Here is a 26,202-nt window from a genome sequence, read left to right on the forward strand (position 1 = left end):
GTCACTGGCACAAGGCAGGCACATTGAATGAATTAAAGTATTCTTTTTTGGGCAAGTCTGAAGGTTAGTTTCCCATTTCAACTATTGTGCTAAGTGAACAAAGCTGAATTATTCTATATCAGATGGTTGCACTTATTTCCTGAAAATGGCAATGAACACAGGTAAAATTTACATCTTTCAGTTCTGCTTGAGTGAGTCTACTTTAAACATAGAAATTCCCCTGGAAACTTCCTTTTTCTCTACCCCCCGAGATATATGTTAGCAATCATCTTCCAAGCATATGGCCCACTGATATACATCTGAAGGGTCTCAAGACTGAGTTTTTACTAAACATTAATAAATGACTTTTTCCTAACAATAACTAGCCCCTTCAGGGTCCTGGAAACCTTGTTTAGAAAATACCTTGGATGTTTTTGCTATCCCTAACCCCCTCCTAACTTGAAACTATATAATCAGCTATTTCTGATGACCCCAGTGCAGCTCCTTCTGCCCACATGTCCTGTTCCTGGGCTTTAATAAAGTCATCCTTTTGCACCAAACATGTCTCAAAATTCTTTCTTGACCCTTTGCTCTGAACCCCAACATTTCCACACAAGTAGGACTATTTAATTTCCATATATTGCCCATTTAATGTACACTATGGAATCTCAGCTATAATTCTTTACTTTGTGAGTTATTATTTAAATGTTTCAAAGTAAACCTGATTGTCAGAGTCTTTTCCAGGGCAGGTAATTAATCCTTTAGTGCCAATGAGCATGTACTAATATTCTGCTTTGTTTTGTTTCAAAGCACTTTAAAGATAACAAATTTAAAAACCGAATCCCCCCCCCACCTTTTTAACTTGGGGTCATTATACATAAATACTGCACCTATTTTAGAAAATGTAACATGTTTACCTATGCTTGAGAATATTCTAGACTTTGATCTTATGATAAATTTTTTAATATAGAACTCATGGAATTAGAAATTTAACCTGTGAAATTTGACTAGATTAACATATATAAGCCTTTTTCTCTGCTCAGTAATCATTATTTTAAATGAAACTAATAACATGATATAATTGCATCTTTCCCATTCTCTTAAAATCCTGAGCTTACTTCGTGTAAAGGGACTACCAAAAGTCATACCAGTCCCAAATTTGATTTTCTTCAATGGTTTCTGTCCTACTGGTCAATAAGGAGTTTGGCATTTTCTGAAGAGCATTTTTGTTTCATTGTACCCTTGATTGAATGAAATCTGTATGGTACAATTGAATTCTCACTCTGCATGCTGTCTATTGAAATTGAGGTCATGAACAGCCCTAGCATTATCTAGATATTAAATTTTAGACACATTTGAGTCAAAATAAAAATTAATACTTTATTTCTTTCTCTGTTCTCCCCTATATTAACTGTAGTGAATCTAAAACATACCACAGGGTATGAAACCTCATGCATCTTAACATAATAGAATTTATTTAGTAATTTCTGCTCATATTAATGCTACTTCACTATGTTTTCAAAAGGTTTTCTGAGCTTTGTCAAGTAGAAAATGTAAATAAATAGAGGACACTTTTTTCTCTGCTAATATTAAAATTATTTCAGTCATTTTTCAAGGAATTATTCTAGGTATATGCAAATAGGTAATTAAAAATCAATGATTATGAAGCATGTTTTTAATTATGGTTAATTTTTTTCATTTTGTTTTTAAAATATCTTTTGTGTTGAGTTTAAAGTTTGAGTGGTAGAAACAAATTTTCAAATTATCCAAATCACTTATTGGAGGGAGTTTATTTATTTGTTAATTAAAAATCGAAAATTATTAGTTGATCGATCCTTATTATGCTTCTAGACCAGAGATAGATATTGAATGGAATAATCAAACATAAAAATCAGGTATTTTAAGAGTAAACTGTTTTCTTCCTGGACCAGAGAACTCATGATACATACATTACACCTATGTATTTCAACAAATACATAGCAAACTCTATTATGTGGGAAGAACTGTATCTATAAACATTTAAGTAAAAATATAACACAATTGGGGCACCTGGGTGGTGCAGTCAGTTAAGCGACTGACTCTTGGTTTCAGCTTAGGTCATGATCTCAGGGTTGTGAGATTGCACCTTCCTTTGTGCTCTGTGCAGAGTCTGCTTAAGATTCTCTCTCCCTCTGCCCTTCCCCCGCTCTCTCTCTCTCTTAAATAAATAAATAAATCTTTTTAAAAATAACACAATCTATAAATGCTATAGAACCTAAGTGTATAAGAGATATTTGGCACTTTGGAGCAAGACCAGCAGGAATTAAGATCAAAATGATATGATTTTATGTTAGTTGAAAAGCTTGATGTGACTCTTAAATCTGTTAAAACAAAACACGGAAGATAAAGCTTGCCCTATTTAAATTACAAAAGCAATAGAGAAGAATGAGAAGTATATACAAATAAAATTAAGGAAAAAATCATCTGTAATTCATATAGAAATCAATATAGAAAAAGATCAGATAGAAAAAGTGACTAAATAATGTGGTAAAATATTGGACAAAAGATATTGTTCATTGTATAATTATTTAAATTTTTCTCTGGGCTTTAATATTTTAAAATAAAAGATTAGTTTAAAAAAAGGGGCGGGTCATCCTCCCACAATTTTTAGTACCATGGATATTCATACAGAAATGTTCAATCTATTGATATCCCATGCTTACACAAAATAATTCTTACACATAATCTGTCCTGCTTGTCTTTCCCCACTAACATAACAAGTTGTCAGAACTTTTAAGTCTACATTGTTCTTTTTTTCTTTTTATTTATTTTTTAATTTAAATTCAATTAGCAAACATATAGTACATCATTAGTTTCAGATGTAGAGTTCAATAATTCATCATTTGCATATAACACCCAGTGCTCATCACATCTTGTGCCCTCCTTAATGTCCATCACCCAATTACCTCATCCCCCTACCCACCTCTTCTCCAGCAACCCTCAGTTTCTTTCCCATAGTTAAGAGTCTGTCATGGTTTTTCTCCCTCTCTGATAATCTCCCATTCCTTTTCCCTCCCTTCCCCTATGATCCTCTGTGTTGTTTCTTATATTCCACATATGAGCAAAACCATATGATAATTTTCTTTCTCTGATTGACTTATTTCACTCAGCATAATAGCCTCTGGTTCCATACACATCAATGTTAATGACAAGTATTCATCCTTTCTGATGGCTGAGTAATATTCCATTGTGTGTGTGTGTGTGTGTGTGTGTGTATCTATATATATATAGATAGATAGATATATTATATATCTTCTTTTTTATCCATTCATCTGTTGTTGGACATCTCGGCTTTTTCCACAGTTCGGCTATTGTGAACATTGCTGCTATGAACATTGGGGTGCTGGTACCCCTTCTGATCACTAAATTTGTATCTTTGGGGTAAATACCTAGTTGTGGCAATTGCTGGGTCTTGGGTATTTCTACTTTCAACTTTTTGAGGAACCTCCATACTGTTTTCCTAAGTGGCTGCACCAGCTTGCATCTCCACCAGCAGTGTAAGAGGGTTCCCCTTTCTCCACATCCTTGCCACATTTGTTGTTTCCTGACTTGTTAATTTGAGCCATTCTGATGGATGTGAGGTGCTATCTCATTGTGGGTTTAATTTGTATTTCCCTGATGTCAAATGATGTATTTTTTCATGTATCTTTTGGCTATTTGCATGTCTTCTTTGGAGAAATGGCTGTTCATGTATTCTGCCCATTTCTTGACTGGAGTAATAAAATCATGAATGAAAGAGGAGAGATCACAACCAACACTAAGGAAATACAAACAATTTTAAGAATATATTAAGAGCAATTATATGCCAACAAATTAGACAATCTGGAAGAAATGGATGCATTCCTAGAAACATATAAACTACCAAAACCAAAACAGGAAGAAATAGAAAACCAGAATAGGCCCATAACCAGCAAGGAAATTGAAGCAGTAATCTCCCAACAAACAAGAGTCCAAGGTCAGATGGCTTCCTGGGGGGAATTCTACCAAACATTTAAAGAAGAACTAATACCTATTTTTCTGAAGCTGTTTCAAAAAAATAGGAATGGAAGGAAAACTTCCAAACTCTTTCTATGAGGCCAGCATTACATTGATCCCAAAACCAGACAAAGACCCCATCAAAAAAAAGAATTGCCAATATCCTTGATGAACATGGATGCCAAAATTCTCACCAAGATACTAGCCGATAGGATCCAATAGTACATTAAAAGGATTATTCACCAGGACAAAGTGGGATTTATTCCTGTGCTGCGAGGGCGGTTCAACATCCACATCAACCATCGTGCTCCACTACATTAATAAAAGAAAGGACAAGAACCATATGATCTTCTCAACTGATGCAGAAAAAGCATTTGACAAAATACAGCATCCTTTCTTGATTAAAACTCTCCACAGTGTAGGGATAGAGGGAACATACTTCAATATCATAAAAAGCCATCTATGAAAAGCCCACAGCAAATATCATTCTTGATGGGGAAAAACTGAGAGGTTTTCCTCTAAGGTCAGGAACCTGACAGGGATGCCCACTCTCACCACTGTTGTTCAGCATAGTACTAGAAGTCCACAGCCTCAGCAATCAGAAGACAAAAAGAAATAAAGGGTATTCAAATTGGCAAAGAAGAAGTCAAACTGACACTCTTTGCAGATGACATGACACTTTATGTGGAAAACCTAAAAGACTCCATCCCAAAATTGCTAGAACTCATACAGGAATTCAGCAAAGTGGCAGGATATAAAATCAATGCACAGAGATCAGTTGCATTTCTATACACTAACAAAGAGACTGAAGAAAGAGAAATTAAGGAATCAATGCCATTTACAGTTGCACCAAAAAACTTAAGATACCTAGGAGTAAACTAACCAAAGAGAGAAAGAATCTGCACTCTAAAAACTACAGAACACTTATGAAAGAGATTGAGGAAGACACAAAGAAATGGAAAAACATTCCATGCTCATGGGTTGGAAGAATAAATATTGTTTAAATGTCTATGCTACCTAGAGCAATCTACACATTCAATGCAATTCCTATCAAAATACCATTGACATTTTTCACAGAGCTGGAACAAATTATCCTTAAATTTGTATGGAACCAGAAAAGACCCCAAATAGCCACAGGAATGTTGAAAAAGAAAAACAAAACTGGTGGCATCAAAATGCCGGATTTCAAGCTATATTACAAAGCTATAATTATCAAGACAGTATGGTACTGGCACAAAAACAGACACATAGAGCAATAGAACAGAATAGAGAACCCAGAAATGGGCCCTACACTCTATGGTCAACTAATCTTTGACAAGAAAAGAATATTCAATGGAAAAAGGACAATCTCTTCAACAAATGTTTCTGGGAAAACTGACAGCCACGTGTAGAAGAATGAAACTGGAGCATTTTCTTATACCATACACAAAGATAAACTCAAAATGGATGAAAGACCTGAATGTGAGACTAGGAATCCATCAAAAACCTAGAGGAGAACACAGGCAGCAACCTCTTTGACCTCAGCAGCAGCAACTTCTTGTTAGACACGTCTCCAAAGGCAAGGGAAACAAAAGCAAGAATGAACTATTGGGACTTCATCAAAATAAAAAGCTTCTGCACAGCAAAGGAAACAGTCAATAAAACTAAAATGCAATCTATGAGGTGAAAGAAGATATTTGCAAATGACAGATAAAGGGCTAGTACTCAAGATCTATAAAGAACTTACTAAACTCAACACCTAAAATACATTGTTCTTTTAATGGTTGTATTGTATTGGATTGTTTCTTATTGGTTGATATTTAGGGATTTTTAAAATTTTTGGTTTGTTTTTGTTATAAAACCATGCCAAAACTGAATATCCTTATACTTATGTCTTGGGATATTTATTTGTTTGATTTAATAAGATGAATTCCCAGTAAGAATATTCCTGCATTAATGAGAGTGTGAGATTAAAATATAATAGCTACCCAGTTACCTATCCAAGAAGGACAAGGTCAGCAAGATGAGAGGATAAGATTGATGTTTCCCAAATCTGACACCAGAACACACCTAATCTCACCCCAGAAATGTAGAGGCCAATCTGGGATGCAGATGAATGTGGGAACAACTGAATATCGAATTGAGATTGTTTAAAATGAAAATATATAGTCTGGACTGAGAAATTACTTAATAGGACTGATTTACAAACTGGAAAAAACTATGAACTGGCAGAAATTTAAGAGAAGTTTTTAATGGCTCAAGACTAGTTTAAATTCTTTGGAGAATTAAAGAAAGTTTGGATTTTCATACACTTAAGTCTTGTGGAATTTTATAACTAAATACTTACATTAATATGCCTTGTTTAAATTTGAACTTTTATTTGAATTTGTGCCCCTTTAATTATGAGCAATTTGAGACTTTTCTTTTCTCTATTTATGATTCATTTCTCCTTTCCCCTATTCGTTCATTAAATTGTTATTCTTTTTGTAAAACTTCTTCATTAAAAAATTAACTTTATAAAAATTATATTATAAAGCATTTTCCAAGATTGTTGCTTATATTTGACCTTCTAAAATTTTTTATAAATAAAATTTAAAGAGTTATATAGTAAAATTTATCAACTTTTCCATAATAATTTTTGTAGTCTATGTCCTTTTACAAATGTTTCCCACTCCAGTATCACACATTTAAATATTCAATTCACCATTTTCATAGTATCCAAAAATGTTAAATTCATTTAGACTTATTTAGCTATAATAAGCTGTAAGTAATGAGATCAGTATACAGATCTACCTATATTTCTTTCAGATAACTAGCCAATTATCTCAGTAATGTTTATTGAATGAAATTTTACATCACAGATTCTGAATATCACATTCATTATTAACTGAAGTCTGGTTGGGTGATCTGACCAAATGCATGCAGAACCAATTATTTAAGCTTTATAATGTATTTTAAAGGTGGCATTGGAAATCATCAGTACTCTATTTTGAGAAATTCATCCTCACATAGTTAATTTTCTTTATTCTTTAGAATACTTAGAATAAAATTTGTCAATTTTCCCTCAAACCTTTTTTTTCCCAATAGAATCACATAAATTGGGGGAGATCGACCATCCTTATAATAATTGGCTTTTTCTATTTAAGAAGAATGTACATCTTTCCACTAATCCAACCAAGTCTTTAGTGTTATTTAGTGGAGTTTCAAAGTTTTCTTCATTTAATTCCTGTGTATTTCATAAATTTATTCCCATGTGCTTTATTTTTGTTGTTGTCTTTAAAGCAAATGTAATTGTTTTCCCTTTATAGTTTGTCATTGATTACTATTAGAAAACTTGAAAAATTACTTTCTATTATACTCTCATTGCATCTATTTCTTTTCTTTCTCTACTTTCTTTACTTCTCTGGACTTTAAGACCATTTTAATAATAGCATCTAAATTTGTCATCATCAGCCTATTTTTAACTTCAATGAATATAGTGTCTTTACTCTTAATGAGATTTAATGTTCCCTAGGTGCCTAAGTTTCTGCCTTCCTTCATGATCAGTATTTTAGGAATTGGAACTTTCAGCACACAGAAAACCTTATCCTAATGATGAATTCTTCTTTTGTTATTGCACATGGTCTAGTGCGCTCTGTTTTGGATGTCCCCAAGCCTCTTCATTTGCCTATTTATAAGTATCTATTCCTTACCATGAGAGCTCTGCTCTGATGCTATGACCTGCCTCCTGCCTTTAACACGTCACTGTATTTGATTATTTGCATTACATTGTCTGCTGCTTCAGCCTCCATGCACATTTGGACTTTGTAAGGAACAATAGTTATGGTTATTTTAATCAAATTTCCTATATTTGGTAGCGTAGGTTTTTTTATATTAAATACAGCTTTTAAAAAGGAGATGCAAGTGTAACAAACCTAGTAATTAGAAGTAGCGTAAATATAATTTAAGTGTAAATGATAATTATATAAACTGATCTGACTTTGAAATGCTAAATATTTTGCATTTAAAAATATTTCTTGCTTGACTACAGAACTGGCTTAACCCATCTACTATAAAATAAAAAATGCATCTAAGTAATGATACAAAATATTTTCAAGTTTTAAGCATTGTTCTATTAGAAGGAGAACATACCTTTCTCATAAATCATAGTTTTAGTGGACTAATGTTTAATATATATAAATAGTAAAAATAATAAAACTGATGTCCAATTTTTTAATTCTGAAAAAATCTCCTTTTCAGTGAAAAACATAGAAGAGAAATACTAGAGAAATAATAAGGTTTTAAAAATAATTTCAAAGGTAAATTATTTCTTCATAAAATAGAAATTATATTTCAAAGTGATAGGTTTTTTTCTACATAACTTTCTTTAATACAATTTTTATACAATTAGCAGACTAATAATAAGGTTACTAACTAGCTATCCATATGTTGCTGTAGAGAAAAAGCATCCATCAAAATAATTAATTTTTGCCTTGAAACATTAGACAACCTGGAATTTGTATATTTTATGAATGAATAAACAATTCCCTGAGAACTTAGTCTATGCATGAGTTCACTCATGTATTCAGAAAAAGTTAGATGCAATTACTGGGGAATGAAAAGAGCAAACAACTTTTTCATAGCAAACAGCCACCAAAGTAAATTTATATTTACATGTTTATATCTACTAAATAAAAAGTAATATATGTTTGTATATCATTCTTTATCACTGAATTTGCATTTAAAAGTAAATCAGATTGTTTTACATTACATTCTATAATCAATATATTTGTAATAACTTAAATTTTTTTAAAAGATTTTATTTATTTATTTGACAGAGAGAGAGACAGCCAGCAAGGGAGGGAACAAGCAGGGGGAGTGGGAGAAGAAGAAGCAGGCTTCCAGCAGAGCAGGGAGCCCCATGCAGGGCTCCATCCCAGAACCCTGGGATCACACCCTGAGTGGAAGGCAGATGCTCAACGGCTGAGCCACCCAGGTGCCCGTGTAATAATTTAAAGTTTTGAAGTTTGACAGGAGCATTTTAATATTGAGGATAGATTTACCCCACTGCTTATATTACTTAGCAGATTATTTTTTGAGTTAAAAACCTATAGTATTTGGGAAACTGATTTTTAATTATAAGTAGAAATGTTATTCAGAATCCAAAAGAGTTAAATTTTATTCTATTGTAAAAAATTTACTTATGAATTTGGATTATTTGTAAATTGCAAAAATGTTATGGATCTCTATGTACTTTCAAGGCTGAAAGAGATTATGCTAAAATCAGAGATTGCCTTCAGGTTTTCATAGTCACTGAGTATTGGCAAGACTCCCTCATCAAATTATGATTTAGAAACTCATTGAATGTCAGGGCCAGTGTTAGAGCAAATTCCAAGGGCCTTGAATGCATGACTGAAGGAGTAGTCAAAGCTAGCAGAAATAATAAAAAGGACAGTCAAGAGACTGGAGGTGTTGACATATCCATCTGAAATCTTGGGAACCCACTCCCATAATCTCATTAAAATTTGATAAATGCAGTATGGAAAAATCAGCATAGCATTATAAATCCTCACCCAAAAGGCAAATATTTTCAACTCAAATTAAGTACTTTAAATCAGACTAAAGAATTTACTTGGCATGTAAAGTGAAAGTAATGAGGTATTTATTTAATCAGCAAACTTGGTGACTTGGGTCAGAAGTTTGTTATGTCTCGTGTTTTTTCAGATCAAAGATAGTATAGGACAGTATAGTAAGGATAATCATAAAGGACAGGAAGTCACAAAGAACAATAGCTTTGAAATAGTGCATAGGAAGAAAATATCTTTTCAATAGAATTATAAGGCGAAAGGAATTAAAAATCCTCACCATAAGCATCCAGGGGTCAATTCTTTGTTACGGAATTTGATTGAAATACTATTTTCAATTGACCTCTTGGGGTTGTCCAAGCACCCCTGTGTGTCAAAGCTTCATGCTACCGGACAGAAATAATAAATACTATTCAGGAGAACCAATTAAATGTTCTCAAAGCAAGACCAAACCACAGGGCAATAGAAAGTAACTTAACCAGCTTAACTTGAATTACAATGAAAATCAGCACATACTTTCTGATCACTTTGTTCTCAAAATTCAGTGAGAAAGCCAAATAAAAACAGGGCCAAAAAGAAATACAGACATGAAGATAAACTAGTCGGTAAAAGAAAGGTTAAACTGTGAACGAGACAGTCTTCATGAATTGCATAATGAAGGTAGTACCCAAATGACTGCCATTACTTTTTCCATTATTTTCACCCAAGAAATTCATAAATCCCACAGCAGGTTGGCTTGGCTCTGTTATCAAATGAAATAGAAATATCCAGAGGCAGAGAGCAGAGGGCACACCACTGTTTCCACCAACAAGAAAGAGATTATTAGAATTGGTATTAACAAATTCAGATCAGATACTCTTGAGAAATTATTCAGAGAAGTAAAATATCACTGGATTTTCACCTTTTTCTTTAATAAGTAATTAGAACTTTTAACATTACTATTGAATGTTACTTTCAGAGGAAAATTATTTCAATGACTTTAGTGCAAAATTGTACAGTAAAAAACACCATAACTGATATATTTCTGAGGAATGACATTCAGGGGGCAATACAATACAGAGACCATGAGTATTTTGGCTTTGCATTAAAAAGAAAATCTGTGACAAACTGATTAAATCTTGCAAAACAGAAACAGTAAAATGAGCTAGTAAGAATCATTTCAAGACTATCACTAAAGGAAGAAATAATATTTCCCAAGTTTATTATAACTGATCTATTGTGTTTATGTTTTTGTAAAACAAATGCAATATTTAAATCAGTGATAAAAACTACTAAATCCCCAGTATTAAATTAATGGTAGTATTAAATTAATATGGCAAGATGATTAAAGAATCTAAAATTTGCATTTACAAAAAAATCCAAACAATTCAGAGCAACTGGTAATATTTTAAGGGTTAAAAAAATAGCAGAATAATAGAAAAGGTATTTTATTTTATTTTGTTTATGTAAACCAAGGAAAGATACCTATTTAACTTTCACACAAGCATTAAAGATACTCAGTTAGAGCAGGAAGATACTACATAGGGCATAGACTTGTAATTTGGGGTAAGGTCATACTATAACTGTTATATCCAAAGACATATGCATGTGTGTGCGTGTGTGTGTGTGTGCGCGCATGTTTTCCTTTTTGGATCTTCAAACTTAGTTACTTAGTTACATCTGAAAAATGATTTTTTGATGTAGTATGTATTTTTTATCATTGTTAAGGCAATACAAGCAAGTCAGAATTTTAAAAGATTCTGGCTGCAGGGGGGACCTGGGTGGCACAATTGGTTAAGCTCCTGCCTCTTGGTTTTGGCTCAGGTGGTGATCTCATGGTTGTAAGATCAAGCCCCAAGATGAGCTCTGTGCTGAGGGTAGAGTCTGCTTGAGATTCTCTCTCCCTCTCCATCTGTCCACCCCTCCAACTCATGGGTGTTCTCTCTCTCTCTCTCTCTCTCAGATAAATAAATGAATCTTAAAAAAAAGATTCTGGCTGCAGACATGGAAAAATGTGGATAATAAGAGTTTTACACTCTTGTAAAAATATTTGGAAATAGATGAGTATCATCCATACAATTCCACTACTTAAGAGGAGTAGGAGTACACATCATCTTTTAAACCTTGTTTTTTAATGGAAGGTTGCATAATGGACCCCCAAAGATGTCCATATCTTTAATCCCCAAACCTGCAAATGTTACCTTACAAAGTAAAAGAGATATTGCAGATGTGATTAAGTTAAGGATCTTGGGATGGTGTCCTAACATCCTGAATTATCCAGGTGGGCCCAATGCAATCAGCAATGATCCTTATGAAAGGGAGGCAGGGGATCCAGGGTAAGGAGTAGGAGGTACAACAATAGAAGAAGCAAGTCAGGTGTTGAAATCATTCAAGGAAAAGGGACCAAAAGCTATGGAATGCAAATTGCTTTTAGAAACTGTAGAAAGCAAGGAAATGAATTCACCCCTGAGTCCTCAAGAAGGAACTTAGGCCTGCAGACTCCTCGATTTTAGATTTCTGACTCCAGAACTGTAAGAAACACTTATCAAGCATACCATTAAATACTTCATAATATCCCACCACCCAGAGGCATCATGATTTGTAAATCAATTTAAAATTTTAGACATTAAGTTATTTCCAAAACATTACTCCTCAGAAATTGTGTGACAAACAACATTGATAATTTACTGAGGATAGACTTCTTGAAAACAAGTTCCTAAGTGAAAAAATTCTATCTAGTTGCTTGAAATGTCCATTCCTGTTTATTGGTAAAAAATGTTTTTTTTAAATCACTTGTACATTGGTAATTTTTGTTGTTCTTTGGTAAATGATTCATCATCCCACTGTTTTTAGAGTTGTTTTCATAATGATTTGTAAGAATGAAAAAAATTTTATTGAGGAATAATTGGCATACAACAATATATTAGTTTCAGGCATACAACATAATGATTTGATATTTATATGTGTTGTGAAATGATCACCAGAATAAGTCTAGTTAATATCCATCACCAAACATAGTTACAACTTTTTTTCTTGTAATGAGAATTTTTAAGATCTATTCTGTTAGCAACTTTCAAATATGCAATATAATATTAAAGTTGCCACGCCATTACATTCCCATGACTGACTTACTTTGTAACTGGAAGTTTATACCTTTGACTCCCATTTCACCTGCCCCTCAATTCCTCCCTCTGGCAAAGACCAATCTGTTTTCTGTATCTATGAGCTGGTTTTTGTTTTTGCTTTAGATTCCACGTAAGTGAGATTGGTGGGTACTTGTCTTTCTCTGGCTGACTTATTTCACTTAGCGTAATGCCCTCAAGTTCTATCTATGTTGTTGCAAATGGCAGGATTTCATTATTTATTATGGGTGAATAACATTCCATTTTATGTATATACATAAATCTGTCAGTGGACACTTATGTTGTTTCTATATCTTAGTATTGTAAATAATGCTGCAGTAAACATGGGAGTGTAGATATGTTTTCAAGTCAGTGTTTTTGTTTTTTTGGTTAAACATCCAGAAGTGGAATTACTGGATCATATGGCATTCCATTTTTAATTTTTTGAGAAAACTCCATACTCTTTTCCACAGTGGTTGTACCAATTTATATTGCCACCAGTCTTGCACAAGGATTTCCTTTCTCCACATCCTTGCCAACACTTATTGTTTCTTGTTTTTTTGAAATAGCCATTCTAAAAGGTGTGAGTTGATATCTCCTTGTGGTTTTGATTTGCGTGCCCCCAATGATTAATGATGTTGAATATCTTTTCATGTGTCTTTTGACTATATGTATGTTTTTTTTTAAATGTCTATTTAGCTCCTCAGTCCATTTTTTAATCTGCTTTTTTTTTGCTATTGAGTTGTCTGTAAAAACTTTTTATATAACAAGGAATATAATGTATCTTCTTCAATAATTGCAATTATTATTGAAGAAGATACATTATATTCCTTGTATTCTATTATATTTCTCTTTTCATATTTAACATTCTTTTTGGTACTTAAATAGCAAGACTCTTTTAAATATTATGTAATCAAGTCTGATAGAATTTCTCTTTGTGAGTACTAAGAACACATTGAAAATTTCTACCCAGAGACCAGAGTCCAATATCATCATCTCTATTTTTAAATTTTCTACAGTGAATTCTGAAATTTATTTGTGTGATTGAGATAACCTGATACTCTAATTTTATGTTTCTACATAGCCACTTTTCCTTAATCTCATTTTCTATTTTATCTAATTCATCCACATCAGGTTATGATATGTCATTGTGATATCAGTATCAAATCTTTTTATTTTAAATTTGCAATTTAATTTAAATTTGATAGAGGATACTTGACCTTACTATTCCAACTGTTCAAACAACTTATTTGCTCATCTAGGATTTTTTTTTATCCTTGAGAAATTTTAGAATTTATATGTCACCATTGTTTTTTTTTTATTTTTTGAAGATTTTATTTATTTATTTGACACATGGGGCGCCTGGGTGGCTCAGTCATTAAGCGTCTGCCTTCAGCTCAGGGCTTGATCCCGACGTTCTGGGATTGAGCCCTACATCAGGCTCCTCCGCTGGAAGCCTGCTTCTTCCTCTCCCACTCCCCCTGCTTGTGTTCCCTCTCTCGCTGGCTGTCTCTCTCTCCGTCAAATGAATAAATAAAATCTTTAAAAAAAAAGAATTATTTATTTGACACAGAGAGAGAGCACAAGTAGGCAGAGAGGCAGACAGAGGGAGAAGTACAAGCAGGCTCCCCACTGAGCAGAGAGCCTGACATGGGGCTTGATCCCAGGACCCTGGGATCATGACCTGAACTGAAGGCAGATGCTTACCCAACTGATTCACCCAGGTGCCCTTGTATATCACCTTTAAATACACACAAAAATTTTGATTGAAACTTATGATTAAATTTATGGTGAACTTTGAGAAGATAAGAACTGCTTCACTTTGAAGATTCCCAATTCAGAGAGCTATGTATCTCTCCATTTATTTAAATAGAGTTTAGTTACACAGTAACATTTTTATCATTCAAAATATTTTGATGCAATCATTTCTTATTAGGATTATTTCTAATGTTTTATTATTTTGATTTATTTCTCTTTGAAACAATATCTTCATTTTATTTATAAAGCATTAGTAGCTGGTATAAAGAATGTTTTGATTTTTGTGGGTTTTTTTTTAAACTTGGCTATTTTCTTTAACTTTTAAAATAAATTTGAATTTCCGCAGGTGTTTTGAATATATAGTTATTTTATTTGCAAACAGTGATTATCTTCCCCTGTTATTTGTTTTACAAATTATTACATTAGCCAGAACTATCAGAGTTATGTTAAGCAATAATGGTGATTTGGGGTTACCTAGTTCTTAGGGAAAAGAAAACTAGATAGGTAATTATGTTTATGTTTATAGCCTCATCAATGCAGCACAAGATTTCTTCTTGTCCCCCAAGGCTCTGCCTTGGTTCCATGACCAATATCTTAAGAACTGGTAGTCGTACTTGTTCATCAAAGCAATGATCTTAGCTTCTAACCTAATTTTGATTTTAACTAGGTCTTCCAAAAGTAAGACTAAATATTAAATTATGATGGCATTTTTAATAATAATTGAATGAGAATAAAGATTCGTAATTTAGTAAATTCTGGCTGTTGGTTTAAGATATATCACCTTCCATTCCACTCTACAAACCCTTATGCAGGACTGAAAATTAAATTTTAATGCATTTTCAGCTCCTGTTAGTATTTGCATAATTTTAGTCGGATGCATTAATATGTTGTATAAAATGAATAATAGTTGTATTTGCAAATATTTTGAATGTTGATACATAGACAGCCTAAACATTTTAAAATTATATTTTGCGTATTCTAAGTTAATAGATGTGCAGTCATGAAGAGATTTTTTTTAATAAATTGGATTTTATAGATTTTTTTGATGTGTTAATTTTTTTTTTAAAGATTTTATTTATTTATTCGACAGAGATAGAGACAGCCAGCGAGAGAGGGAACACAAGCAGGGGGAGTGGGAGAGGAAGAAGCAGGCTCATAGCAGAGGAGCCTGATGTGGGGCTCGATCCCATAACGCCGGGATCATGCCCTGAGCCGAAGGCAGACGCTTAACCACTGTGCCACCCAGGCGCCCCTGATGTGTTAATGTTTTAAAAACATTTCCAGGTTCACTGCATTGTGTTTAAATGAATAGTAAAATAGCAAGTTCAAGGTTGTATGCATGAGTTCTTTGTAGATTTCAATTTTTATCTTTTCTTTGCAGATGCTAGAAAATGGGAATGCTCTTATTAAGGTGAAAATATTAAATGCACATTCTAATTAAGCTTCTTCATGATATTACTCAGATAATTATATACTCACTTGTTTCATGCCTTTCTAATCTGATTTGACTCAAACAGTGTGTTTAAATACCTTTTGATGATAGCGTTTCTATCCATTTTCTAAAGTTTTGATTTTGTACATTTTGATGCTATTATGTACATGAAGATCCACAGTTAATGTATTTATTACAGAATGTATCTTAAAATACAACGCTCCTATTAATCACTTCCAACCATTTTCTCATGAATTCTATCTTACTAGAAATTTATATTGTCATGACTACTTTATATATTTATTTGCCTGCCTCATCTTTGTGTATAAATGTCTAAAAAATAAATTGTAATTATATTCAAAGTGCATAAAATTTGAAAATAGTTTAAATAATTGGCACATTAATGTAAAATTAAATACTTAATTATTTTTGTGTTTTCAAAAGTTATAGTTCTTAAACCTTCATAAGTATTTATTAAAATTAATAGGCAAGGTACTTAACATAATGACTAAATATCTACATTTAATCAACTTTATTTAAATAAAGCTAGAATATTTTATTTCTAAAATTTACTTAGATTTTATAAAATATTTTTGTAAGAGTAAAACTATTCACAATTCTATCATTCAGTATTTATCTAGCTGTAATTGAAAAGAGTAAGTACTCTGCTTCAGACATATGCATACATAAAAGTATGTAGGTACCTATTTAGAATAATATGAATTGTGTTAATATTGCAAAATGTTCCTCATTCTCCAGTGCAACAATTGCAAAGTTCAGCAGTTGCTAGTCACATGCCAAGTTTAGGACTATAATTGAACACAAAAGAAAGCAAGAAAATGGACACTCCACAACCACAGGGAAACTATACTTTGTTATGCAAGAATTTAATGACTTCATGCTTTCTTAGAGAAAGAATTTACAAATTAATTAGTCTTCTCCCTTACCTAAATTCTTCTGCTGCTCATTCTCTCTCTATCCCAATGAAGACTTTTCCCCTAAAGTCAACAGGAGTACTCTCACAAGGCTTCTTAACATATAGATTTTGGTTTCAAGGACTTGGGGGCAAGAGATGTGAAGAAAATTTTCCTTTGCACTTGTTTGAATAGGATTAGTCATGACAGTGAATGTTTAGGATTACAGAATTGCTCTGTGTCTGTGCTAAGTGAAGACACTGAGTGACAAACACTCCTGTGTTCCTTGATAAATTATGGGGTCGGTATGTTTGTGCAACCTCAGGCTCTCTCTCTCTCCCCTTGGGTGGGGATCCCCCTTTTTCACGTCAGGGTGGTACTGGGAAATAGTGTGTGTGTTAGACTGGGAGCCTATTCAGGGGATTGAGGGACAGAGACAGATTTCTTGTTTTATTTAAGCTATAAATTGCCTTGTTTCAAACTTAAAAGGACATATATACTATTATCTAGGGTTTTTTAAAATTATTATTGTAAAAAAAAAGCACAAGGTAAAATTTATCATCTTAACAGTCTTTAAGGGTACAGTACAATAGTGTTAACTGTATGCACATTGTTATGCAACACATTTCTAGAATTTTCATCTTGAAAAACTGAAGCTCCATGTCCATCCTGTTTGTTTCTAAGAGTCTGCCTGATTTAGATACCTCTTATAAGTGGAATATTCAATTTTGGTCCTTTTGTGACAGGCTTATTTCACTGAGCATAATGTCCTGATTCTTGTTGTACCACATGACAGGATGACCTGTTGTGTTGCTGTATAATATTCCATTGTATGTATACACTCCACCACATTTTCTTTATCCATTCATCAATTGATAAGTACTTAGGTTACTTCCATATCTTGTCTACTGTGAATAATGCTTCAATGAATATGGGTGTACAGATGCCTTTCTTTAAGATCCTATGTTCAATTCTTTTGGATATATAGTGAGAAGTGGGATTGGATCAGTATACCCAGAGGTGGATCAAATGGTAATCTTAGTTCCTGAGCAATCTCCATACTGGTTTCCATAGTGGCTGCCTAATTTTACATTTCCAAAAATGCACAAGCGTTCCAATTTCTCCACATTCCTGCCAACACTTGTTATTTTATTATTTTCTCATAATGACTATCCTAACACATGGGAGGTAATAATTCATTGTCATTTTGATTTGCATTTCTCTAATGATTAGTATGGCAAGCATCTGTTAATATGCTTCTTAGCTGTTTATCTTCTTTGGAAGCTTATCTATTCAAGTCCTTTGCCCATTTATTAATCAGGTTATTTGATTTTTTTGTTGTGGATTTGTAGGAGTTCTTTATGTATTCTGGATATTAATCTCTTTTCAGATATATGGCTTGCAAATATTTTTTTCTTGTTTTTAGGTTGTCTTTTCACTCTGCTGATTTTTACCTTTGCTTTGCAGATTTTTTGTTTAATTTAGTCCCATATATCTATTTTTGATTTTGTGCCTGTGATTTTGATGTCATATCCAAAAACTCTTTGCCAAGTCCTATGTCATAAATTTTTTCCTCTATGTTTCCTCCTAAGAGTTTAATACATTGAAGAATTTAACTTATTTTGAGTTAATTTTTGGATATGGCATTAGGCAAGAGTCCAGCTTCTTTTGTCCGTGGATATCATTTTCTGAACAATGTTTGTTGAAGAGACTCTTGTCTTCATTATGAAGCTTTGGCAACTTCTTCAAAGACCATATACATGAGGATTTAGTTTTAGGCTCTATATTCTGTTTCATTGTTCTATATGTCTTTCTTTATGTCAGTACTATAATATTTTGATTACTGTAGCTTTGTAAAATGTTTTAAATTCATGAAATATGACATTTACAGCTTTTTTTCTTTCTCAAGATTTTTTTCACTATTTGGGGCCCTTTGAAATTCCATATGAATTGATGGATGCCTTTCCATTTCTACAGAAAAAATGTCATTGGGATTTTAATAAGGGTTGCGCTGAATCTGTAGATTCCTATGGATAGCATGGACATTTTGACCATATTAAGTCTTCCAGTCCATGAACACTGGATATCTTTCCATCTATTTGTGTTTTCTTTAACTTTTTGCAGGAATGTTTTATAGTTGTCAGTGCATAAATCTTTTGCCTTCTTAAAGTTATTGCTACGTATTTTATTCTTTTTGATGTTATTGTAAATGGGATTATTTTCTTAATTTCCTTTTCTAGTTGCTCATTATTTCTGTAGAAAAGTGCAACTGATTTTTGTGTGTTGATTTTCTATCCTGTAGCTTTGCTGAATCTGTTTATTAGTTCTAACAGGGTTTTGTGTGTGTGTGTAATCTTTAAGGTTTTCTGCATACAAGATCATATCATCTGTGAAGAGATAATTTTATCTCTTCCTTTCAATTTGGATGCCTTTTATTCCTTTTTTTTTCTTTTTTTTTTCACCTGAGTGATCTGGATAGGACTTTCAGTACTCTACTGAACAGAACTGGGGAAAGTGAACATATTTGTTTCGGTGAACATATTTGTTTTGTTCCTCATTATAGAGGGAAAGTTTTCAGTTTTTTCTGTTGAGTATGTATTAGCTGTGGGCTTTTCATATATGACCTTTTTTATGTTAAAATAATTTCCTTCTATTCCTATTTTTTTAATTTTTAAAGAGTATTGAATCTTGTCAAATGTTTCTCTGCATCAGTGGTGATGATGATGTGGTCTTTATTTTTCATTCTATTAATGTGATATATTTACATGGATTGATTTTCATATATCGAACTATCCTTGTACTCCAGAAATAAATCTCACTTCACCATGATGTTCAATCCTTTTAATGTATTGCTGAATTCAGTTTCCTGGTATTTTGTCTAGGAATTTTTCATCAGTATTCATCAGGAATATTGATCTATAGTTTTTTTTTTCTTGTAGTGTTTTATTTGATTTTGGTATCAGGTTAATGCTGGCCTCATAAAATGAATTTGGAAATGCTCTTTTATCTTCGATTGTTTGAAATAATTTAAGAATTGGTATTAATTATTCTTTAAATATTTGGTAGAATTTACCAGTGAAACCTTCTGGTCTTGGGCTTTTATTTGTTGGGAGATATTAGATTACTGATTCAATTTTCTTACTAGTTATAGGTCTGCTCAATTTATTTTTCTTCATGATTCAGTTTTGGTAGGTTGTGTATTTCTAGAAATTTGTCACTCTCTTCTTGGCATATAATTATTCATAATAGTATTTTATTATCTTTATATTTTCCTGACATTAGTTGTAATATCCCCTGTTTCATTTCTGATTTTTGTTATTTCAGTCTCTTATAAACTGAATGTTTGTGTCCCTCCAAAACCCATATGTTGAAATTCTAAGTCCCAGTGTGATGACAGGAAGGGGACCTTTGAGAGATAATTAGGTAATGAGGTGGATCCTTAATGAATGAGAATTGTGCCCTTAAGAGAAGAGACCTGGGGTGCCTGGGTGGTGCAGTTGGTTAGGTATCTGACTCTTGATTTTGGCTCAGGTCCTGATCTCAAGGTTGTGAAATCAAGCGCTGGGTTAGGTGCCTTGCTCAACATGGAGTCCGCTTGAGGTTCTCTCTCCTTCTCCCTCTGCCCCTCCCACTCATTCTCTCTCTAAAAATAAATAAATAAATCTTTAAAAAGAGAGAGAGAAGAGACATGAGACAGCTTTCTTCCTTTCTTAACTCCCCACTATGTTAGGATACAACAGGAAAATAACCATCTGCAAACCAGGGAGTGGGCTCTCATTAGACACTGGATCTGTTCCCATCTTCATTTTAGACTTCCCAGCCTCCATAACTGTGAGAAATAAATGTTTATTGTTTGTACTACCCAGTCTGTGATACTCTTTTATAGCAGCCTGTGCTGACTGAGATATGGTCTTTTCTCTTTTTTTCTTATTGAGCCTAGCTAAAGATTTGTCAATTTTTCCCTCTTAGTACTGTTTTTGCTTTATCCCATAAGTTTTGGTATGTTGTGTTTTCATTTTCATTTGTCACAAGATATTTTCTAATTTCCCTTGTGATTCCTTCTTAGACCCACTGGCTATTTAACTTCCACATACTTGTGAATTTTCCGGTTTTCCTTTTGCTATTGGTTTCTAGTTTCATTCCATTGTGGTTGGAAAAGATACTTGTTATGATCTCAGTCTTCTTAAACATATTAAGACTTTTTATATTGGCCTAATGTGATCAATTTTGGAAAATGCTTGATTTGCACTTGAGAAGAATATGTGTTCTGCTTTTTCTTTTTTTGAATGAGGTGTTCTGTTTATGTCTGTTAGGTCTAACTGGTCTATATTGTTATTGAAGTTCTCTGTTTCCTCATTGGTCTTCTGTTTGGTTGATCTATTTAATATCAAATCTGAAATATCCTATTACTACTGCATTGCTATCTATTTCTCCCTTTGGTTCTGACAATATTTGTTCTGATGTTGGGTGCAAATACATTTATAATTGTTATATCTTCCTAGTGAATTGACCCTTTTGGTATTAAATAATGTTCTTTGTCTCCTGTGATAGTTTTTAACTTAAAGTCTTTTATCTAAGTATCACCTCTGCTCTCTTTTTGTTCTCATTGCATTGAATGTCTTTCCCATCATTTCATGGTCAGCCTGTTTGTCCATATTTTTAAAGTGAATCTTTTAGAGACAGCATACGGTTGGTTCTTATTCAAGTCCATTTAGCCACTCTGTCTTTTGATTGTGGAGATTAATATTTTATATTTAAAGTAATTACTGATAGGGACAAACTTACTTTTACTATTTGGTTAATTATTTTCTGTATATGCTATTTTTATTTTTCCCTCTGTTTTTCTTTTGCTACTCTCATTTGTGTTTTTTCAAGTTTTGCCATACCAAGCTTTAATATATTTCTAATTTTATTTTGCACATCTTTTATAGATATTTTCTTATGGTTACCATGGAGATTCCTATAAAACATCTTAGAGTTATAACAATCTATTTTAAACAGATAACAACTTACCTTCAATTGCATACAAAAAAAATCTACTCTTTACATACCCCTAAGCTTATGTTATCAATGTCACAAATTACATTTTTAGTATTTTGTCTCCATTAACATAGTTTTACAGTTATACTTATTTTTACACTTTTATCTTTTTAATTCTATAGATGAATTAAAGGTTATTTACAGCTATTACAGTATTACAAGAATCTGTGTTTGTCTATATATTTACCTTTTCCAGAGAGCTTTATATTTTGTACACTGCCTAGTGTCTCTTTATTCCAACTTGAAGGACTCTCTTTGGCAGTTTAAGACAGGTCTAATGGTGATGAATATTTGAGCTTTTGTTTATCTGGAAAATTCTTTATTTTTCTTTCATTATTGAAGAACAGTTTTTCCAGATATAGTATTCTCGGTTGGCATTTTTTTCTTTCATCACTTTGAAAATTCCTTTCTTGATATTTTTACTTTTCCATGCAATGTTTTCCTGATTTCATTTATTTTTCTATCTGTGTTCTTTTGTAATGCATCAAGCTTTTTAAAGACAGTATTTTGGGGGTGCCTCGTGTCTCAGTCAGTTAAATGGTTGACTCTCTGGCTTAGGTCATAATCTCAGGGTTGTGAAATGGAGCCCTACATTGGGCTTCACACTGGGCATGGAGCCTGCTTAAGATTATCTCCCTCCCTCTGCCTCTCCCCCTGGCTCACGTGCTCTCTCAAAATAAATAAATAAATAAATAAATAAATACAGTAATTTGAATTCTTTATCAGGTAGCTCATTGATCTCCATTTCTTTAGTATCAGTTTCCGTAGATTTTTTTTGTTCCTTTTACTGGGCCATGTTTCACTGTTTCTTCATGTACCTTGTTGTTGTTTGTTATGGTTTATGCATCTGAATAAACAGCCATCTCTCCCAGTCTTTGTGGACTGGCTTTGTACCGGGAAAGACCTTCACATACCAGCCTGCCTGTAAATTCTAGGGATCTCTCAAAACTTTTATGGAGATATGTCTTCCTGAGCTTGTGTGTGTAATTTCTCAATTAGGTTTTCTCGTTTCTTTTTCGGGATCTTATAGTCTTGCTCTCTCTGCTGTCTTTTTATATTACTGTAGGTTCTCTGGGTGCCATAAACCACTGAGCACTTTTGCTTTCTATGTACCTCAGGAATATGAAGTATGCCAGTTCCAAATCAGGTGAGGCAGAGGCTGTGCCTCAGGGAGCCCCCTTAAAAGCTGGAACATTTGACATATATTACACTTTCTCCTTTGTCTCTCACGTGAGAAGTTGTGAGCCAGATATTTTCTCCTGATCAGTGTGAACTGTGCCAGCTTCTGTCTGAAGTATTGTAAGTTCTCTGGTGCTGCCAGAAGCTGCTGAGTTCTCTTCTGTTCTCTGTGGTCCCCAGGCATCCACAGTTTGCCCGTTTCATTAGCACTCAAAGTCAGGCAAGACAGAAACCAGTCACTTGGATTGCCTTCCAAAAAGCCAGAACTTAGGACATATGTTTCACTCTTCTTATTCTCTTCCAAGGATGAAGCCAAGATAAAGGATGGGCATTTACTTCCCAACACAAACTATACCAGCTTGGGAGAGAGGCTGATGCAGTTAAAATAAAATGGCTTGCTTATCCATTTCAGTGCAGCTGTTCTTAGCTGTCAGTTTACCTGGGTATTAAGAGTTTCTAACTGGTTTCTCAAGTTTTCATAAAGTTTGTAGGTCATATATTGTTTCTAAGTTAGTGCTTCTGTAAGAGAGCAAGGTGTGGGACTCTCTCTTTTACCATCATGCTATTTATAATTCAACTTGATTTATAATTCAGCTTACTATTAGTTTTATGTTAATGGAAGTATCTTCTAAAGTTTAACCATAGGTTGGCTATGAGATCCAATGTTTTGTGTTTTTAATTTTTTTCCTATACTGTGATATATATTTTTGTGGGAATTTGGGACAAATTCAAGCAAGTACTGTTAGACAAATGTCATGTCAAGCTATATGCCAAGACCTGAAAATATGCATTATCACTTTAAGCATTGTGTCAGAAAATCCTTCATCTGGGGCGCCTGGGTGGCACAGCGGTTAAGCCTCTGCCTTCAGCTCAGGGCATGATCCCGGCATTCTGGGATCGAGCCCCACATCAGGCTCCTCTGCTGGGAGCCTGCTTCTTCCTCTCCCACCCCCTGCTTGTTGTTCCCTCTCTCGCTGGCTGTCTCTATCTCTGTCAAATAAATAAATAAAATCTTTAAAAAAAAAAAAAGAAAATCCTTCATCTATCTCCCATCCACATCCCATTTTAATGAGAATTTTACGAAAACTTGTTCTGCTCACAGCTCAGAATGATCATCCAAGATTGTACCATAAGTCCAGTTAACAGCTAATTCACTGCTAGCTAATTTATTTTCTGGCTAACAATCAAATTATCTTTCAAATTTTGAGTTAGGAAGTCAGATAGTACTGGGATATGTAGTACAGCTGTAAGGTCATGTAAGGTTTGGGATAGCAAATATTTTTGGTAATTTGACAATTTACTTGTTGAAGAGTAAAGAGAGAAGTCATATTTGGGATGAAATACAGACTAATAAAAACATGAAAAAGAACAACAAATGCATTTATTAGTCTGATTTATGTATTTTCATATATGATACCTTATGATAGCTTATGATAACCATAATTTTCTTTCATGCCAGTTTGCATATGGCCAGTGGTTCAACTGATATAGGCCAGGCAGTCTCAGCTGGCTCCAGGCATTTAGTCTGACGTCTTTGTTTCCATGTTTTTTTGTTCTGGGGCCCAGGTTAATTGGGCAACGGCTTACTGAGATGTGCTCTTCTCATGGCAGATTACAGCAGCACAATCGGCCAAGCCAGACAATACAAATTATCCAGACCATAAAAACTATGCCTGTTTGCTAACATTTCATTGGTCAAACAAAGTTATATGACCAACATGAACACTAATGGGATACAAAACCTATTCTGCCCACACTAATGGAAATGGGTATGACAGCATGTGACCAAAACACTTGATGTAACATAAAAAATGTACAACATTGGGAGCAAAAGTGTCCTATTAAGAGAAAGAGAGAGAGAGAGAAAGAGAAAGATACAAAGAAATAAGAGAAAACAAATGCATCTGATGGTTTTTAGTTCGTACAACACCTGCATGTACCTCTTTGTATGCTGGATTTCCCCTGAAGCCTTCCACTAACTGAATTTAAGTAGATTTCTATCTCTGAAACCAAAGGATTACTGAATAAGGGAGATATTTAAACTTAGCTAATTTTGAATAGAATATATAAAGTGTAAATTACTTTAAATCTTTCTTAAATTTAAGTATAAAAAAGTACAAAATATAGCAGGGGGTGATCACATAGGCTTCTACATTGTCTTAAATCTTATTTTTGATGTATTTGTATGGTGACTCTTTATCATTCTTTAGTGATTATGGAATACTTTGTTTAGTAAGCCCCCTAAAAAATGGCTCTGCTGCCAACTTCCTCTCCTCAGTCAATACTCTCTGTCATGCATGGAAAAATAAAGAAGGCATACTCTACTTTTACAAATATATTTTAAAAGAAATTATAAGGAATCTTCACCAATTTTTATTGTGTTTAACAACTAATTGATAAAGAAAAATCATCAAAATCTTCACTCCATTCACTTACTTGCTTTACAAAGAAAGAAAGCAAACTTCGAGGATTTTATTCAGTGCTTTTCCAATAATAGTGAGAAACGAATACAGAAACTAACTTAAAAAAAAGTTTTGTGATTTCATATGACTTCCTGTGAAACCATAAAAGCAAAATTGATAAGATTTGACTTGAGAATACAATGACTTATGACTGAAAACCTCATAATCAATTGGCTTTCTGAAACAGCTTCTCTGAATTCCAAAATGTGGCAATTTCTAAAATGAAAAAGCTTAATATTTTAGTGTTTGATTTTTATTGGTTTTTCTAAACTCCCAATGCAAAAGCTATAAAGGAGAACATAAGAAACAAAAAGGTGCATAGTGCGAAATATTAATACAGTAATTTCTTACAATTTTATTATTCCTTCAGTATTCCAAGTACTTTTAAGACAATATTTAAGCCCTATATCACTTTGAGAAGGGCTATTGGGCTAGTCATTAAAATCTAATTTTTAGTTATGGACACTATAAGAAATCTTGACTAAAACTCACCCATGGTTTTATAAAATTAATCCCATTGAGCACTGTGGATTGTCATAGACTATATTGCTTAAATATTCTCTACTAGAAGATAAAGTAAAAAGAGTGAAGTAATAAAGTAGAGTATTGCTGCATTTGTACAAAGATCTTCCATAAACACTGAGTTCCATGAACATATTTAACAATTCAATAACTGAAATGACAACTTTCTTCATGATTTATCTTGACTGCCTGCCACCTAATTTTCTTTAAGCAAGCATATCTTAATCTTTTAGGGGTTGGGAAACTCTTCAAGCATTT

The 26,202-nt window shown here is 33.2% G+C and overlaps 1 pseudogene; it reads left to right on the forward strand.

The window, feature by feature from the left end:
• LOC100482307 overlaps positions 1-24,644 on the forward strand; it is an 88,460-nt pseudogene extending 63,816 nt beyond the window's left edge.
• Positions 24,645-26,202: the final 1,558 nt, after the last annotated feature.

Source organism: Ailuropoda melanoleuca, chromosome 1, assembly GCF_002007445.2.
Source record: "Ailuropoda melanoleuca isolate Jingjing chromosome 1, ASM200744v2, whole genome shotgun sequence".
NCBI lineage: Eukaryota > Metazoa > Chordata > Mammalia > Carnivora > Ursidae > Ailuropoda > Ailuropoda melanoleuca.